Genomic DNA, 19,225 nt, shown 5'->3' on the forward strand with positions numbered 1-19,225 from the left:
GGCATGTTTTATTTTTGACTTTGTATCCTCAGTGCCTAGCAGAGCCTATGCACAGTAGCACAAACAATATAAAAATAAGTGCTTTTGAAATAATTGATTTGGCCAAAAAAGATATGAGTTGTGCTCTTTGCAGTAACCAATTTGGTCCATTTCTATTTCCCATGGCTCAGTGACTCTGTGGGTACTTCCTCCCACACAGAGAAAGCCATTTATTCGTGCTTTCTCTCCCTTCCCAATTCCATATGTCCCTAAGTCTCAAGTTCTTCTCCAAGTCTTAGTCTTCTTCTTCTTCGTTGTGGGAAAGAGATAACCCTGCCTTCTCAAGGATTAGCTAATTCGTAACTCCGGATCCCTTTATGTAATACAGGTGCCATATGCTAAGATCAATCAATAAGCATTTAAGCACCTACTCCGTAGGGTACTAACTGTTGGTATTATAAAGACAAATTAAAACCACCTTTACAAGAAGGTAACAAAATCTACATGTAGCCCTTCTAAGTCTGAGTGTCCTTATCCCAACTCCCATTCTATTCTCACAGATGAGTCTTGGGTCCCAGAGCAAAGCTATCCAAACACAACTCTTGTGAAGCATCACTCCAATTCAGAAGACTCTTACCACTTAGTTTAAAGCCTATGATTGGTTGGGTGATTTATGGAACATCAGCTTAACCTGATGGAATGAAATAGCAATCAACCCCACCTTCACACTCATATAAGTAAAAATATTCAAAGTAAGCCTCTAAGGTGAGGAGAAAAGAAGCACTAACAATGAAGTAGAGGGTCCAAGAAAGGCCACTTTGAAGAGATGATGTCTAAGCTAGTTTTCAAAGGAAACTGGGAATTTTAAGAGGTGGTATAGTAAAGGTATGCATTCTAGGAATGGCAAATAGACAATGCAAAATATTGGAGCCAGAACAGAGGTTAGGTCAGTTTGGAAGGTGAGAGAGGACATAATATGGAAAATTTCTGGTAAGACCAAAGTCATATCATGAAAGGCATTCAATGTCAAACAGAGGAGTTTGTATTTAATCCTAAAGTAGTAGGGAGCCATTGAATCTTTATGAACAGAGGAGTAGCATGGTCAGACTCAGCCCAGTCCACTTCATCACCTGTATTGTATTGTATCAGAGTATTATAGTAAATTGTATTATATTATATTATATTTATTATATTATATTATATTTATTATATTATATTATAATATTTTATCTCCCCAATTCATATCTTCTTCACTGAGCAGTAAGTATGTGGTGTTCAGTTCACTGAGGATAAACTGAATTCCTATTTGGTCTCAATACCATAGCCTCTCCAGATAAAATGACTGATGTTCATCCCACTCACTGTGCCCTCTGTAGTTCCAATTCTGTGGTTAACAAATTGGTCTTCATCTTAATGTTCCTCCCTTATTGACTCCTTCCACTTTCTGATGATGATGGAAATCCAGCTCCTTAATGAAAACCCTGGATCTCAAGACTTCCTCCTAAGTATTTACTGTTCCTTCTCTCTTGCCTCCAGCACTCTGGGCATACTTCTTTCCCCTCACTGCCACTTCCAGGCTAACCCTTAACCAGTAATGCCTAGCAACTTTTCCCCCAACATAATTTACTCTCTTGGTCTGTATGACTCAATCCAATGGGTCATCCATTCCCCTGTCCTCTACGTCATTCTCTCTCTCCCTTCTCAAAGGGTTCAGCCTGATTCAGTCTTCATCTCCACCCCAATCTCTGCCCCCATATTCAGGGATAATACTGGAATTATAAATTTCACAAAATAGCCTTAAAAACATAGCTTAAAATTGGAAGGAATCTTCTGGTCCAATTCCATCATTTTATATATGTGAGACACAGATACGTAAAGATTAAGTGTCTTGCCCAGAGTAAATCAGGTATATGAGGCAGGATTTAAACCCCCATCATCCAGACTCCAGACTCAGAACTTTATCCACTATACCAAGCTGCTTCTCACAACTGCCTTCTTTTCGGGTATAAAATGAGGTTTTTTTAATGGACATTAACAAGACTCTGAGTCAAGAGAAGGAATTTTTTTCACTATCAAAACACAAGCCAGTAATTCTCAAACATAAGATAGCTAACCATAATCAAGTTCAGTCCAATTACTGGTAGCAGATGTTACATATGTTCATCTTACTTAAACACGCGGACTTACACATTAACTCACAATACAGCTAAGATTCAGAGACACAGAAGACCTGTTTGATCTGATGCAGAGTAAAATAAACAGAATAAGAAAAGTTTTGAGGGTTTTTTTTTTAATCTTAAAAGCCAAAAGGAACCACTGAACATTCTACAGTTAATTAAACCCCTCTCTCTCACAAAAGAGGTGAGGGAACTAGAGGAGTAAATGTTGTGATCACCATAGTAATGTTTTTGCTCAATATTTTAATATTATTACAAAGAACAATTCATTTTCAGAGTAGAAAGGAAAGTGAACATAGCCTAAAATGCAAAAAAAATATTTGCAATGACAACAATAACCTAAGTTAAATGAATGTTACCAAATAGAAGCTGAATTCAATAATGGCAAAAGCCCCATAAATATCAATTCAACTCAATGCAACACCAAAAAATAATTTTTGAAGGCTTACTTTGGGGCAGCCACAGCACTAGATGCTAAGGATATAAAATCAGAAATGAAGCCAGTTCTTGCCCTCAAGGAGTCAGCATTCTAATGGGAAGAAGCACTATGTTACAATTAAATAAATACAAAATACAAAATGTAGACAAGTCAAATACAAAATCATTTGAAAGCCATGCTAATAATCAGAGACATTGGGACAGGCCTGGCATAGGAACGGGTACTTGAGTTAAGACCCCTGGAATCTAGGAATTCCAAAGAAAAAGGTAAGAAGGGAGAATATTCTATTAATGGCAGGTGGAGATATAATGTGTTGGGGAAATAGCAAATATCAGATTAATATCAGTCTGGAAAGTCAGATTGGATCCAGACTGCAAAGGATTTTTAATGCCAAACAAGGGTATTTGTTTTTTATCCTAAAAGCAATAAGGAACTATTAAAGATTCTATAAATAATGAACCCCCCCCCCCTTCTCTCACAAAAGAGGTGAAGGAACTAGAGGAGTAAATGTTGTAATCACCATTGTAATGTTTTCGCTCGATATTTTAAAATTATTATTACAAAGAACAATTCATTTTCAGAGGAGAAAGGATAGTGAGCACAGCCTAAAATGCAAAAAAAAAATTAACAAAGTTTATTAAATATCAGAGCATTAAGTCCAAGGCTCCAGAGCTCTAGACCAGTTTTGACACATTCATTCAGCCAGCATAAATGTTAAGGTGGCAGAGAGACCAAAAGCCACATTTGGCTGACCGGCTTCTTTTTTTAGGTCTAGAGCATTGGGAATTATGTGCAAACCCCCTAGCAACATGGGATCTCTGTAGATCATTGTGGCTTGTGTGTGTGTGTGTGTGTGTGTGTGTGTGTGTGTGTGTGTGTGTGTGTTTTATGTGGCTTGGGGAAAAGAACAAATTTCAACAAAGCTCCGGAATCTTATATGAAGACTCAATGGGAAGAGACCTCTAATTTTATTAGTATAAGGCAGAAGTCCTCAGCCTTTTGTCTCAGGCCTCTTTTATACTCTTTTTTTCTAAAACTCTTCTCTTCTGTCTTTGTATCAATTCTAAGATAGAAAATTTGCAAAGGCTAGCCAATCAGACTCAAGTGACCTCTCCAGGGTCACGCAGCTAGGAAGTATCTGAGGTCCCAGTTTGAACCCTGGTCCTCCTGATTCCGGGTCAGGCATTCTATCCACTATGATATCTAACTGTCCCTCTCTTTTACACTCTTAAAAATTGAGGTTTCTGTTTATGTGAGCTATGTCTTTCAATATTTGCCATATTATAAATTAAGACTGATTATTTTAAAATATATATTAGTTCATTTTAAAAGAACAATAAATCCATTACATGTTAACATAAAATGATATTTTATGAAAAATAACTTTATTTTCCAAAATTAAAAAAATTCAGGGAGAATAGTGGTATCGTTTTACATATCTTTTGTAAACCTCTTTAATGTCTGACAATAAAAGATAATGGATTCTCCTATGTACTTCTACACTCAGTTAGTAATGATATGTTACTTTGATCTAAGTATATGAAGAAAAGCAAGCCTCACACAGATATATATAGGGAATTGCTTGTTGACTACAGGAGGGGCTGGCAGGAGGGGAGGAAAAGAACATGAATCATGGTACCATGGAAAAATATTCCAAATTAATTGATTAAATAAGCTTTTTCAAATTAAAAAAACTGTTGAGGAAACTTCCCTCTACCATGCAGATGAGCACTGTTAACATCTTCTAACAGAGATTAACCTAGAAGCTCTCAGAAATTAAGTGACTTGTCTGGGGCTACATACCCAGTCAGTGGTAGGACTTAAGCCCAAGTATTCCTGATTCTGTGGGGACTTTCTAAATTGATGGTGTCAAACTCAAATAGAAATGGAGCCCCTAAACCATGCACAAAGATCCCAATAGAAAATTACACATTAATATTGTGTATATTGTAATGTGGGTACTATTAGGAGCAGCCAAGGAGCCGAGGAGGATGTTGAAGATGGAGTCCCAAACTATGGCTGTATATGAGTTAGATAACCTCCCACAGCAGCAGGGTCGGGTCTCCTTTAAGCCCAAGATTCTCTGCCACCAGCCCAGGGCTTGGAACCAATCCAGCCAAGACAGTTAGAAATGTTTCCAGGAAGCAGATTAAACTTCCTGAAACCTCAAATTGAAGATGGATAAACTGGCCTGGAAAGGCTTGTTCAACTAAAGTTGTAATGTGGATCTGACTGCTATTAATTAGATGGTTGATGGTAAGGTCAGCAAGGCTCCAATGTTGTTTAGGCTTAAGGTTAACCAGGGTTTATTTATAATTAAACAGAAGGAAGGTAAGGGATAGATAGCTGGACAAAGGAAACCCTAAGATCTTGCCTAAGTCATTGATGTTAATTAATCTTGAAGCACTAGTTGATGTTCCCTAGGTGCAGAGTATGAGAAAGCCTTGAAGGCAAATCCCAACTCTGTTGCTTGCTGCTGAGCCCAGAGGCTGGCCAGCCCCTGGGTCAGTTGCTCCTGTTCTTGGTCGTAGCTGTTTCTCACTAGCTGGTATGTAAGGATGTTGTCAGTGTCAAGGAAGTATTGAATATTTGGCTATCAATGGAATTAGTCCCTACCTACCTAAAAAAACTCACTCCCAGACCACCTTGGGGCCCAAAATCCTCCTTTCCTCCCTAACCCTCCAGGTGAGTCAGAGAAATGAAGCTCCCAGGGGTTTGAGGACCCCCTTTTATACCCTGTCCTTAACTGTCACCCTGGCACCCAGCCTGGGTGCTCTGCCAAATTCTGTGTTCCAAAGTGACAACTGGCAACTTGCACCCCCAGAAATATGGCTACTCATTTCTGTATATTACAATATTCTACTGTGTTTTATTGTGTTAAATATTTTCCAATTATGTTGTAGTTTGGTTCAAGTGCTACTCAAGAATATTTTGAGCCATGGGTTTGACATTTCTGCTCTACACCGCATTGCCTCCTAAGAGGACAGAGATATATTTCAAAAACAGATTCCTTCATGGAAAAGAGCTGATCCTGATATTCGGGTTATTCATCTAGAGCTGGAAAGGACCTCAAAAGTCATTTACTGCAATTCTCTTATTTGACAGATACAGAGACTGAGGTATAGAGAGAATAGGTGACTTACCAAAGATAATACAGGCAGGAGCATCAGAATTAGTTGAATTCAATATCTCTGACTCAAGAGCCCATGATCTCTGCATGCCTTCTCAAGTGGATTGAAATATGAGTGAGGGCAGAGGGTACGATGCGAGGAATCAGGAGCTCTATCAGAATGCTATTATTCCCCCTTTATGCTACCCTCTAGAGATCTGCAGGCAGACCCCCTGCAGCTCCTCCTAAAATCATTGTCTTAAGTAGAGGAAAGAACAAAGGGACCCTCCTGAGCGAGAGCTGTTCATCAGGCAACGTCCATTAAATTCTCCTTTCCGGCTGCTTGGTGGCGGGCTCCAACCTCTGCTCATTAGATCACAGCTTACATGCTCCTCCCTTAGGCTAAAAGACTGTTGGCTGCCTTTGGTGAAGCCTAAGAACAGCTCCCAGGACTGCCTGTCTATAATTCTGTTCTAGAGGTCTGTAGTTAAATTGACAAGAAAGCTGACAAGCTCTCCCATATCGCCCCTTCTGGGGTCCCTGGAGCTCTGTTGTTCAAATTGTGCCAGATGCTTGAGTTGGGATGTGTAATTTAGAGAGAGTTTCTTCACATAACCCAGCTGTTTATGACTTCTGCGAGCATCAGGCTTACATCTCTCTTCCTCTCTATATCCTTCTCTGGCTTTTTCCATTTTTAAAAAATATTAGTGAAAGAAACCTAGAAATGGATAGATATTGATAATGATCAGTAAGATACATAGAAGACAGATTAATATTCTATGATAGGTAAGATAAATGATAGCCTCTTACCTGACCTTCAATTTCACATCTCCAACATCCTATTGGATAGCTCAAAATGGATTTCATATAAACATCTTGAAATCCACATGTCTAAAACTGACCTCATTTTCTTTACCCCAAGACCTTCGCCTCTTCCTTTCCTATTATTGTTGGAGGCACTACCATCTTTACTGTCAACCATACTCATAATCTAGGTTTTTCCCTTCACTCTGCTCTCTCTCTTATCCCTCCCCTTCAAATTATTGCCAAGCAATATCTTTCATATATACCTCCTTCACTCCTCAGATGCCTTCACACCCTCACTACAACCCATTTTATCTCCTAGCCTCAAATCTCTCCCCATTCCATTCCATCCTCCAGTCATCTATGAGTGGTCTTACTCAAGCTCAGATCTGACAGTGTCACCTACCCCTCATCAATAAAGTTCTCTAGCTCCCAATTGCCTTAGGATCCAATATAAAATCTTTATTGACTATTAAAGCTCTTCACATCTTAGATTCTTTCTAGTCTTCTTATCCTTCCCTCCATATACACTACCATCCAGTAACATCGACCTTTTGCTATTCCTCCTGCTAACAGCTCTCCACCTCCCAACTTGATATTTTCTCTGGCAGTCCCCCATGCCTGGGGCACTTTTTATTCTGACCTCTGCCTCCAAGCTTCCTTGGCTTCTTTCAAGTCTCCCCTAAAATCTCATCTTCTGTAAGGAGTTTTTCTAGTTCCTCTTAATGCTAGGGCCTTCCCCCCAAGAGATTCTCCAGTTATACAGATAAACATATATGCTTTGCAGTCTTACACACCAGGAAGAGTAGTCTAGTGACTAGAGAACAGTGACATGGAGTTAGGATGACAGGTTTTATTCCCAGCTCTGACACGTACTGATTGTAATCCTACCCAGGCAAGTCACTTCAGGCATTAATGCTCCAGGCATTTCTCCAAGACTTTATTATCTTTGAATTTCAGATTTACACTGGTTCAATGAGTTTTTTTTTCAAAAGTTCTTTTCACTGATAAATTAACAGATATAGACTACATATTATATATATATATACACACATATGTATGTATATATGTATTCACTTGCCTTATTTCCATCCCCAAAATCTCCCTTCATCTTAACTTCCCTATTTTTGTCTTCCTTCCAATAACTCACTCCCCATATCCAATCAATGACCAGATCTTGATGGTTCTACCTCCACTTCTCTCCCACTAGTTTTTTCTCCATCCAACCTTCCACTATTTCTCCTCTCAATACCTCTCCCAAAACATTCCAAAAACTCCCTCATTGGTTCCCTTGCTTTTGGTCTCTTCTCCCTAATTCATCCTCCACACAGCTACCAATATAATCTTCACAAGGCACAATTCTGACGATTTCACTCTCTTTCTAAACCAACTTCAGTGAATGGTAAAATATAAACTCCTCTACTTGACATTTAAAGACTTTCATAATCTGGCTTCAGCCTTCAATTCCAAGCTTACTGCGCATTAATTCCCCCTTGTGTATTCTATGCCCTATCCAGAATGGCTTCCTTGCCTGTCTCTGAACTTGGCATTCCGTCCTTCTCATCTCTTCCTTATGCCAAGAATGTTCTCCCTCATCTCCTTCCTATTAGAACCTTCAACTCCCTTTAAGGCTCAGCTTAGATGTCATTTCTTCCTCTAGGAAGAATTTCCTAATCCCTTTAAGTGTTGGTGTCCTCCCTCCTCCTCAAATTAGCCTGTTTAATATACTTGAACATGTCAGAAACTTAATAAATGTTTCCCTCTTTTGAGTTATAGAGGACTTTAAGCTTTGCCAAATGATTTACATGCATTATATCATTTGAGTTTCACAATAGTCATGTAAAAGGGGAATCAAAAATTATTATTACCTCCATTTGACAGACCAGGAAAATGAGCCCCAGAAAGGTAAGTGACTTGCCCAAAGTCACAACACTAGTAATTATCAGGAATAGGATTTGAAACCAGGTTCTCTTTTATTTTATTAAAGAACCCAGGCCTTCTTGACCCAAGTCTATATTACCCTACATTATCTCATCTTCCTTCCTCTTTGTCTCCTTCTTTCTCATATCCCTCACCCTTTTCCCTGGCATCTGTTTCTACTTCTTTTATATCCTTTCTTTCTCTCTCCCTCCCCTTCTTACTTTCCCTTTCTCAATCCCCCCCTCTCTCCCCACAGACTATAACCCACAATACACAAATCCAGAAATAACAGTCTACTTATGTTTTTTAAGCATCCTGACAATATGAAGCCAGCAAACTCTAAAGCACTATCTCCCAGATGGAAGATGGGATGAGAGAGCATCTTCCCCAAACAGAAGTGCCATCTCTTCATATAGACTGTAGGCTGAGGAATTCGAATTGAGGGTGTTGAATGGCTGCTTGGAGATCCCTTTAGGATGCTTTTACTTCTAACTTAACAAAGAAATAGTAATAAAAGCTCTCAACTTCCTCATCTTGTCGTTCCGGCTCTTCCACTCAAAGGAATAATTTTGAAATTTTAGAAACTATACCTGGGAGAGATGGAAGAAAGGGAAGTCAGCAAAGAGGAAGTTAGCATTAAGAAAGAATTCCTAGCTAAGGCCCATTTTGGTGGTGGTAAAAAGACAAAATAAAAGGATGATTTCAGAAGAGGAAAACCTGAAAAGATGAAGAGCTTCTAAAAATATTGTCTCCCTCTTCACGTAAGTCCTCAGGATGTCATGGTAGAGTAGAAAGAACCCTGGCTGGTAGTCAGAAGACCTGGGTTCAAACCCCATCCTATATGACCTTAAGCAAGTCATTTAATTTCCTTTGGCCTCATCTTCTTTATCTGTAAAATGAAAGGGTTAGACTAAATAGCCTCTGATGCTACTTCTAACTCAAAACTATGTTCCTTTGGTCCTAACTATCTACTACAGGAAAATATCCAGATTTATTCCAAGAAATCACCTGGAGAAGATAAAACTCTTAAATAAAACAGCTGAGGAACCAATGAGCACTCTGTTTCCCTAATATTTTCATATTGACCCATTGAGTCATACAAGACAGCAAAAACCAAACTCCCCACACATGTACTACACACACACACACACACACACACACACACACACACACACATATGCACTAAAGAATGTAAGCTCCTTGAGGGCAAGGATTCGTTTTCTTCATATCTTTGAATACTCACCACTTCGCATAGTACTTTGTACATTCCATCCACTCCATGAATGTTTGTTGGGTTAAATTGATGTAAGGCTTTAAGTTTTACAAAGTGCTTTATACAAATTATCTCATCTGAGCCTCAGAAAGACCCTAGTATTGGTTGGCAGGGAACAAAATGTCCTATTATGCCCATTTTACATTAAATGAGATGCACATGACTTGGTCTGGGTCACACAACTAGTATTATCAACAGTAGGATGTTGCCCCAAGTTTTCCTACCTGTGGGTCCAGAAGTCTATCTCCCTTTCCGTCCTTTCTCCTTTCTCACTTTCCTTCTTCCTTTCCCTATCTCTCTTCCATTTCTCTCCCTCTTATTTTACCTTTCTCAATCTACTTCTTCCTGATTTCTCCTATCTAGTTAATAGCCTCCTCCCATGTGGATTTTTATTTATCTGCCTATAAATTATCCATTTATTAGCGATAATAAGAGCAAGGCAATGTGCCGGACTCTGGAGACATAAAGGCAAAAGTGAAATGATGCCTGCCCTCAGGGAGCTCAAATATTATTGTGGGGAAACAATATAAACACAGAAAAACAAATTAGAAAATGTAGACAAAGTAATTACCAGGGAGAAGAGTGCTAACAACCATGGCTCAGAATAGACTTGGTGTAGGAGGTGAAATTCCTGCTGAGCTTTGAGGGAAGTTAAGTCGTGAAAAAAGGACTATATTCAAGGTATGGGGACACCCTGGGCAAAAGTAGAAAGGCAAAAAAGAAGTGTACTCTTCAGAAATGGTGAATGGACCAGGAAGATGTCAATTCCTTGAAAGTGGGGACTTTCATTTTCATTGTTGTCTCTCTAGTGTCTAACATGGTCCCTGGCACATATTAGGCACTAAACTAATATTTGTTCATTTGAAACATTGCATTCAAAATCCAAGAACTATTGGATGGAGAATGGGAAGGGGGTGACGTGGGAGTAATGTTCAATCTGCTTCCAGAATGGCTGCGTTAGCAGACAGTAGTACAGCTGTGCCTTCAGCCCTAAGACCCTGGGGACAGCTGTGCTGGAAGCAAACTATTGAATACAATAGGAGAGCAGATGCAGTCTATTCAATTATAGTCATAGCTCAGTTTTCTTCCATGTGGACTATTCACTTTCTGGATTATTGGCAGAAAAAAAATTTTTTTTAAAACCAGTCAGAATTGTTCGTCTCTTCTAACATGCTTCTGGGCCACATTGTGACATACACAGAAAGGCAGCTGCAGGTGATATTGTAAATACACTGAACTTTGGGTCTAAAGACCTGGTTTGGAATCCTGGCTCTGACACTGTTGATTTGGAGCAATTACTTCAACTCTCTGGTCAATACTTTCTTCATTAAAAAAAAAAGAAGAGGTTGGATCTCTAAAGCCCTTTCCAGATTTAGGATTCTAATTTTGGTACAAGACTAAATAAAACAAGAAATTAATTTTAATCTCATCCACCAAAAAGTCATCTATTGCATTCTGAAGACAATCGTAAATGATTTTTTGATAGCCCTCTACATTGTGCCATTAGCACAGACGATGAAAACTTGACTCTATTTATCGAAGATCGTCAAACTTTTTTACCTTGCCAGAGGTGCAAAATTGAAGGTAGGAGTTAATATTATACAATTAACACTGATGATTCATGGCTTCATGATAAGACTGCCATTCCTGCTACTCCTCCATACGTCCTTCTTCTTTGCAAAATAAAAAAATACCCCACTGACTTCTCTTAAGCACAGGGACTACCTCTCCCCCTCTACCTATCACTCACTAGCCCTTCATCCCTATTTTGCCTCTAAGGCATACTCAAAGAATGATATCAGGAGCTCAAGTTGAGTGGATGTGTATATTCTCTGACTTTTCTCTCCAACTTAAACGAAGGTAGTTCTTATCCAATGGAAAATGTCCATCCTATTAAGATAGAGCAGTCCAATTATATGTAAACAAAGAAAAATTAGTTACTAAGGACTCCAGATCCTCAGCATCTTCTTGGCTTTACAACACATTCTCCTGTGTAAAGGTCCTAGGACAACTAAGATAAACGAGAAGGAAAATGAAGAAGCAGTTGCATTCATGGCTATGGGATTGGCCAGTAAGAAAGATATAGGTTCAATTCCTGCCTCTGACAAAAACTATGTGACCCTAATAAATCCTTAAGAAAGGAATAGGAGAGGAGGGGAAGAAAAGAGAGGGAATGAAAAGGGAGGGAAGGCAAGACAAGGCAAGAGAAGACAAGACAATGGAAGGCAAGGCAAGAGACACATGGTCTACATGAGGATTTCAATTTCAAAAGTCCAATATTCTTGGCCTTCAAGGGGGACAAAGAATATACCAGGCACTTAAAATACAGCCCTTGGGGAAAAAATGCTAGAACTATATCAAACCCTAATCAGCAATCCAAATTTCAAATGAAGCTACCAGAAGGACCTATTTATTATGACTGTCAACTGTTTCTCAGTTGCAAGTAGGTCAAAGACAATTAGCTGAAGTGGATTTTAATCAATTAAGTGGCTTCCCTTCTTGAATGGGTGATTTTTGTTTCAGGAAAACCAAATCCAGCCAAGAAAATGAGATAAATAAGCAACCTGTAATTGAACAGCTCTTATCTAGTGTTTATGTGAAGTTGGTAGAATTGAACTCATTGGTCAGCAACAATTGCTCTGTCTCCTTTTAGCCATAGGGGAAAGAATATGAGGATTTTAAGCATTTAAAATGGATTTTTCAGCACAGAATAGGAAAATACGAGTGCACTATCATCTGATTCTTTGCAAGAAGTCCTTAAGCATGGATGTGATCAGACTCTTTGGAGCATTGAAACATTTAGGTTTTGATCAGTCATCATTTTTGTTACCTCTCTTCCTTCCATACTCTAAAGGCACAAATACTAAAAGGCTGAAACAACACAATAAGATTCTAGGAAAACAAATAGTAAGTCATTAAACAAGAAGTAAGTAATTACTTCTGCAAATATCCTGATAACAAGATAGTAGATCTCCATCCACCCCCCTTACCTTGTATGACATGTTTTATGACTTTTCCATCAAATATCTATAAATTTCACAATCACATATTTTGATTTCATGTTAATCCAAGAATTACAGGTTAATGATTTGAGGATAGTTACTGTCTGTTTGCTAGACTGCTAAAGGGGAACAATATAAGCAAAATGCATCAGCACTCTCCTTGGGCTGCCAGCCAGTCAGCAATTACTACTACATCAACCTTCTTAGGGAAATTCACAATACTGATTGCTCTTTTAGAGACTTGGATTTAAAAATCAACTGAATATAAGAGGCTGAGTTTTCTTGTCACAAGGGAAATGTAATTCAGGAAAGCATTAGGAAAAGTTCTAGCCAGGCACTTCAAATTTAATATAAAATGCCTACACTATTAAGGGCTGAAGTAAAGATGGCTAAAAGCAATGTCCTTTGCATAACATGATGAACATGGTAACACATGTACAAACCACATCATGCTATCTTGGGAAGGGGTAAGAGGCAGGGAGAGAACATGGATGGCAAAATGTCAGAAAACTATTAATGAAAATTGTATTGACATAATTTTTTTTATTTTTAAAAAGGAAAAAAATTTAGGCACTATTCTGCCTCTTATTCCCTGTGTGATCTTGGGCCAATCATTTCACTTCACCAGGACTTTTTTTCTTTATCTGTTAAATGAAGGCATTGGACTCAATGGCAGCATGGAAGATTCTGTATGTCTATGTGCCTTATGCAATTTACAATTCATTTTCCTCTCAAAATTCCTGTGGCATAGCAAGTTCAAGAATATTAATATAAAATGGCAAAAGTTCTCATATGAAAGGTAAGGAAACCTAGACCAGGAAAGTTTTTTAGGGAGCCAGCTGGTACAGCAGATAGAGTTTGGACTTGGACTCAAGAAGATCTGAATTCAAATCCTGTCTCAGATACCTAGTATATGAGTGAACCTTGAGCAAATCACTTGGCTTCTCAGACTCAGTTTCCTTATCTGCAAAAGTCATCTCTTTCACAGGTTTGTTGTAATAACCATAATAACCATAACCATATAGTAAAAAATCACAAATGATAATAGCCCATATTTATATAACCATAAATTGATAGAATGGTAGATAGATAGATAGATAGATAGATAGATAGATAGATAGATAGATAGATGGAGAGAGATGGATGGATGGATAGAGACATAGATAGATGGATAGATGGATAGATAGATGAGAGAGAAAGAGAGTGAGAGAGAGAAAGTTTTGCAAGCCTTGTAGTACTATATAATATTATCTATTTTTACTATTGTACATGTATCCATGACTCAGGGAAGAAAGGTTAATTTGGAAATAAAAGTGACTCTGTGAGCCAGAGAAGAGTAGGACACACAAATAAAAGAACCTAAACCAGGGAGTAGGGAAGGGACATCAGGTGGAATGAGACTTCTTTTAATCTCCCTCAATTTTCACTTCCTAATTCTCCCATAGATTTCACTGACTCTGTGCACTTCAATCAGCTCCTGGCTTGGCTGCTCATCAAAGTCCTTTGCATCTTTTGGACACCCTGCAGAACTAACCCAGTTTGGCTCTCCTCCCCACTCGGACTTTCTTCTCTGCTCCAGACCTTCTCAGAGACTTTCTGAATCAGAGAAGAAGGGATATTAGTTTCATGATTAATTTTAGACTCTAAAAGATCTGTTTGATTCCTATTTCTCTGCCTTCCTAGCTCTTCTTCAAAGTTCTTGGACCAGGTTCTTTGGTTCAATCTGTGTCCTAACTTCCTCCTATATGCATTTCACGAATCTGCATGGCTCTTTGAATTTGAATTGTAAATTTATTTCTATCCTGACAAACTACATTCTTCTTTGACTTCATATTTCTACTCAATACCTACATACTCCACTTAAACGTCTTACCAGAACAAGTCTTACCTGATAGATAAATACTTATGCTTTCTCCTGTGACCCACTCTGCAAAGTATCTGAAAACTGGCTTGGAGAGAAAGACCCCAGGTGCTACAAGATCCAGTTTTAATGGTCCATCAATGGGAGTTCTTGTCTCATTGAAGCATCTCCTGGCATACTGAATGAAAAGGATTCTTTTAGATCACATCTTTGGTCTCTACCAACCCTCTGATATAAATTTATATATATAGTAAAAAATCACAAATGATAATAGCCCATATTTATATAATAAGTGAAGAATAGTACAATAGAAAGAACATTAGATTTGAAGTTAGAAAAGGTAAGTTCATAAAATAGATTACAGCTGAAAAGGATCTCAAAGGTCATCAAGCCCAATCTCTTTGCTGTACATATGAGGAAACCAAGGCATGGGGGATTACATTATTGACAAAGGTAGCATAATTTATGAGTTCCTAAAATGGGATTGAATCCAGGTCATCCTGACTCCAATTCCAATTCCACAGGTTCAAATCCTGCATCTCAAACTTACTACCTCTATGAATTTGGCACTTTATTTACCTACTCTTTCCCTCAGTTTCTTCCTTCATAAAAGGAGGGAATTCAATAAAATGAACTCTAGGATTCCAAATCTGTATCTCTGACCCTCTCTTAGCCTATAATTCACTTTCTTTTGTCTTTTTCTTTTATACCCTTACCCTCAGTTTTAGAATCAATACAGAGTAACAGTTCAAAGCAGAAGAGCAGTAAGGGCTAGACAATGAAAGTTGTCACTTGTCACACAGCTAGAAAGTGTCTGAAGCCACATTTGAACCCAGCACCTCCCATCCCCAGGCCTGGCTCTCTACCCCTGGCCCCACACTTAACTTTCTTTATAACAATCCTAAAATGTGAGAAGTGCAACTATTTTATTCCCATTTGATAGAGCTGCTTGAGAGTTTAATGATTTGCCAGAGGTCACAGAGTTGGTATAAAAGATGATGCTGGGACAGAAATACAAGTTTTCTGGCTACAAGGCTTCTCTTCTTCCTAATATAACACATTGCCTCTAAACAATTTATCGCAATTTAATGTTGCACACTGCTTAACTCTAGATGTAGAGGGTGTAAGAGATGAAGGAGAACCAATATTGGAAAGTTTTGTTGTTGTTTTCATCCCCATCCTTCCTTGAGACCCTAGAAAGCTCCCCCAGGTTTAATTGGATTAGTGCCTATAAGACTTCTACCTCTTTGTCCATCTTCTCCACAACTTTCCACCCATGCCCTTTCCTCCCCGCTCTTCCTTTAATAGTAAGACCATGAGCCCTGCTCAGGTCAGCACCGGCATCTCAGTCCTTGAATGTAGAGAATGTGGGAAAGCCTTCAGGAATAAGACACAATTGACTTTGCATCAAAGAATTCATTCTGGAAAAACTGCTCATGATTGTAAGGAGTGTGGGATAACTTTCCTCTATTTCTCAGATCTCAAGCAACATCAAAATATTTCTACTGGAGAGAAACCTAATGAATGTAGTGCATGTGGAAGGACCTTTGGGGTGAAGCTGTATCTTACCAAGCATCAGAGAATTCATACTGGAGAGAAACTTGATGAATGTAGAGAATGTTGGAAGGACTTCAGGTAAAGGACACAACTTACCATGCATCAGAGAATTCACACTGGAGAGAAACCTTATTGTTATAAATAAAATTCGAGAACTTCTAAAAATAAAAAACGTCTCCCACAACATCTCTCCCTTTTGGATGTTAGCTCCCCAGTTAGATTGGGGCAGGGACTCCCTTTGCTTTGATATTTGCACTCCTGAGTGCTTAGCCTACTGCTGGGTACATTGTAAGTGCTTAATGAGAGCTTTCTCATTCTCTCATTCATTCATCCAATGTGTTTATTTTTAGCCAAATAGCCAGAAGACACATTAGTTCAAAAGGAAAACATTTAATCAAACAGAATAACAAGTCAAGTGTTAGAAAAGGACCCCAGGTGTACACAAGAGATATTCTCCCAAAAGTTACTACTGCGGTGGATAAAGGTATAAACACAGAGAAAATGTGCATGAATAAGGGATGATTAGAGAGGATGCAAACATAGAGAGCACGAGTGACTGGAGAACTTGCATAGAGGGTGCATGCAGAGGGACCAAATGGGACCAGGGAACATGCACAGCCAAGCCATTTTATATCTCCAATGCTACAGAAATGACCGTGCCTTTGGGCAATCATCCAACTGTTTTCTGCTGGGCACTGAGTTTCCATTCTCCATTTTATTGTCTGTGTTTCATTGTGCCTCTTCTCTCTAATGAGCATCTCTATGGTCTCTTGATCACTGATCTGCTCTCTGCAACCATCTGCTTGGCTATAGTTTATTGGCCACAGATGACTATCATTTCACCAACCTTCTCAGAGGCATTTGCTGCTTTCGGCCATCACTTGGTGGGCTAAAGTAGCTCATCATATTCTACATGGCAAAGGAGAGCTAATGTTGGTAGACTAGACTCTAAAGATATAAGACAGTATATACAGCTGGGCATTGGCCAAAGCCTAAAGAAAAAATCAAATAGTCTCTCTGTCTCTGTCTCTCTTTGTCTGTCTCTGTCTGTCTGTCTGTCTGTCTGTCTCTCTCTCTCTCTCTCTCTCTGTCATATTACAGTTTTCTCCTGGTGCCAATGCCTAGTGTCTCGCCTCTGTCTGACAACTATCTGACTTAGGCTTAGAAATTTTCTTTTAACTTCTCTCCAATCACTAATTCTCCATCAACATCCCCATTTAGGGACTCCTGCCTAACCAAGCCCCAAGGAAGCCATGTGGCTGGTAAAGAGTCTCCTCACAGATGCTCCCTTACTGTCATCCAAATAAAGCTGTGGACAAGAAGAAAAAATGGCTATGCAAAGCCAGAAGAGGTATGAATCTTTCCCATCCACGTTCTTGCTCTTTCCAAGCATACTGGCAACAAAAGACTCCTTGCTTGCATTCTGGCCAGCGCCGAAGGGCCAAACTCTGCCTGTGTAATAAGCCCTTGCTGAGGACAGCTGGGTGACTCAGTGGATAGAGAGTCAGTCCTGGAGATGGGAGGTCTTGGGTTCAAATTTGGCCTCAGATACTTTCTAGCTATATGACCCTGGGCAAGACATTTAACCCCTAGTTGTCTAGTCCTTACTCCTCTTCTGACTTAGAACCAATACATAATACTGATTATAAGAAAGAAAATAAAGGCTATAATAATAATAATAAATCTTTGTTATTAGCCTGCTTTACTATTTGTCTTTTTATCCTAAGTGTGTAAAAAGGAACTCGTATAATAGCAAGAGCAATGGCTTAGAGCCAACAGCCTCTGAAAACCTCCCTAACCCTCAGTTTCCTCATCTGCAAAGTGGATTTAATACTATCTGTTGTATCTACTTTGGAGGATTGTTGTTAAGGCTCAAGTATGGTAATATTTACATAATAAAGTACTACATAAACAACTATAGAATCTCTGTAAGTCTAATTCCCTCTAATTGAAATTTTGCTGTGGGAGGGGGACCATGTATAAATACTCTTAAAAAAACAACTAATATATTTACCTGCAAGTTGGGCTATTTCAACAACCCCTAAAGGAAGTGCAGCTGTGTTTCCCAATCCTTTTCCTGCCTAAATCAACAGTAATGTAGGAACTCAAGAGCCTCTCTCAAAAGGTTTTATCAGCTACAGTTAAGGGGCTTGGATAACATCCCAGCTAATCTGTTAGCAGCAGCTGGGGAGAGTGTCAAGAAATTACTTTCTCAATTGTCTTTCCAAGTATTGTCTGCACTTCATCTGCAGTATATCCCCCACTGTTGAACAATAAGGGACAGGGCTGAACTCAAACAAACCGGGCCCTGCAGGGTCCCTGGGGCCCAGCCCCTGGAGGCCAGCTACTCAGGAATATTAATTAAGAATTCTACACACCAGAGTAGGCTTTCCTTGGGAGAGCCACATAAACTCAACAGAGCAGCATGATTTCTCAACTAATCAGCACTAATTGTGCTGATTCCCAAACGCTAAGAGGGACCTTTTGGCTGTACCTGTGGTATCCCCCCTAGAGTTCTTCTAGTCCTTTGTCCAACAAATTTTTCACTTATTATGAATTTTTCACTTATTTCTTCAATTTGAACTCCCTGCAGGAGTATGATGGTCCTCATCATTAGGAGGCTGATCCCACCATTCAGTCAGCCTTGTTTTGTTTGGGTTTTTTTCCCACTTTTCAATTTTATCTCTTTCTTTGTCCCTTGGTTAATTATAAATAATCCCCTTGTGGCAGTCTATAATCTTTTGTAGAACTGGATGCATTCACCTTAAATCATTCTGCTATTATCATCTGACTAATGCAGGGGAAAAGACTATGGGGGAGTGGCTCCGACTTCTTGTCTCCTTTGTGGGGTCCCCTTTTTCTTCTGTTCCCAAATGTACCATCCTACTGAGCTCTGACTTCAGTGCACTTCTCCTCTCTGCCCCCACTTCTTTCCCTGGGTAGTCTCATGGACTCCCACAGTTGCAACTACCATTTCTATGCTGACAACTCCCTAATCTTTTTCTCTAACCCAATCTCTCTCTCTCTCTCTCTCTCTCTCTCTCTCTCTCTCTCTCTCTCTCTCGTTCTCTCTCTCTCTCTCGTTCTCTCTCTCTCTCTTGTTC

The sequence above is a fragment of the Gracilinanus agilis genome, chromosome 5, assembly GCF_016433145.1.
Source record: "Gracilinanus agilis isolate LMUSP501 chromosome 5, AgileGrace, whole genome shotgun sequence".
In the NCBI taxonomy this organism is placed as follows: Eukaryota; Metazoa; Chordata; class Mammalia; order Didelphimorphia; family Didelphidae; genus Gracilinanus; species Gracilinanus agilis.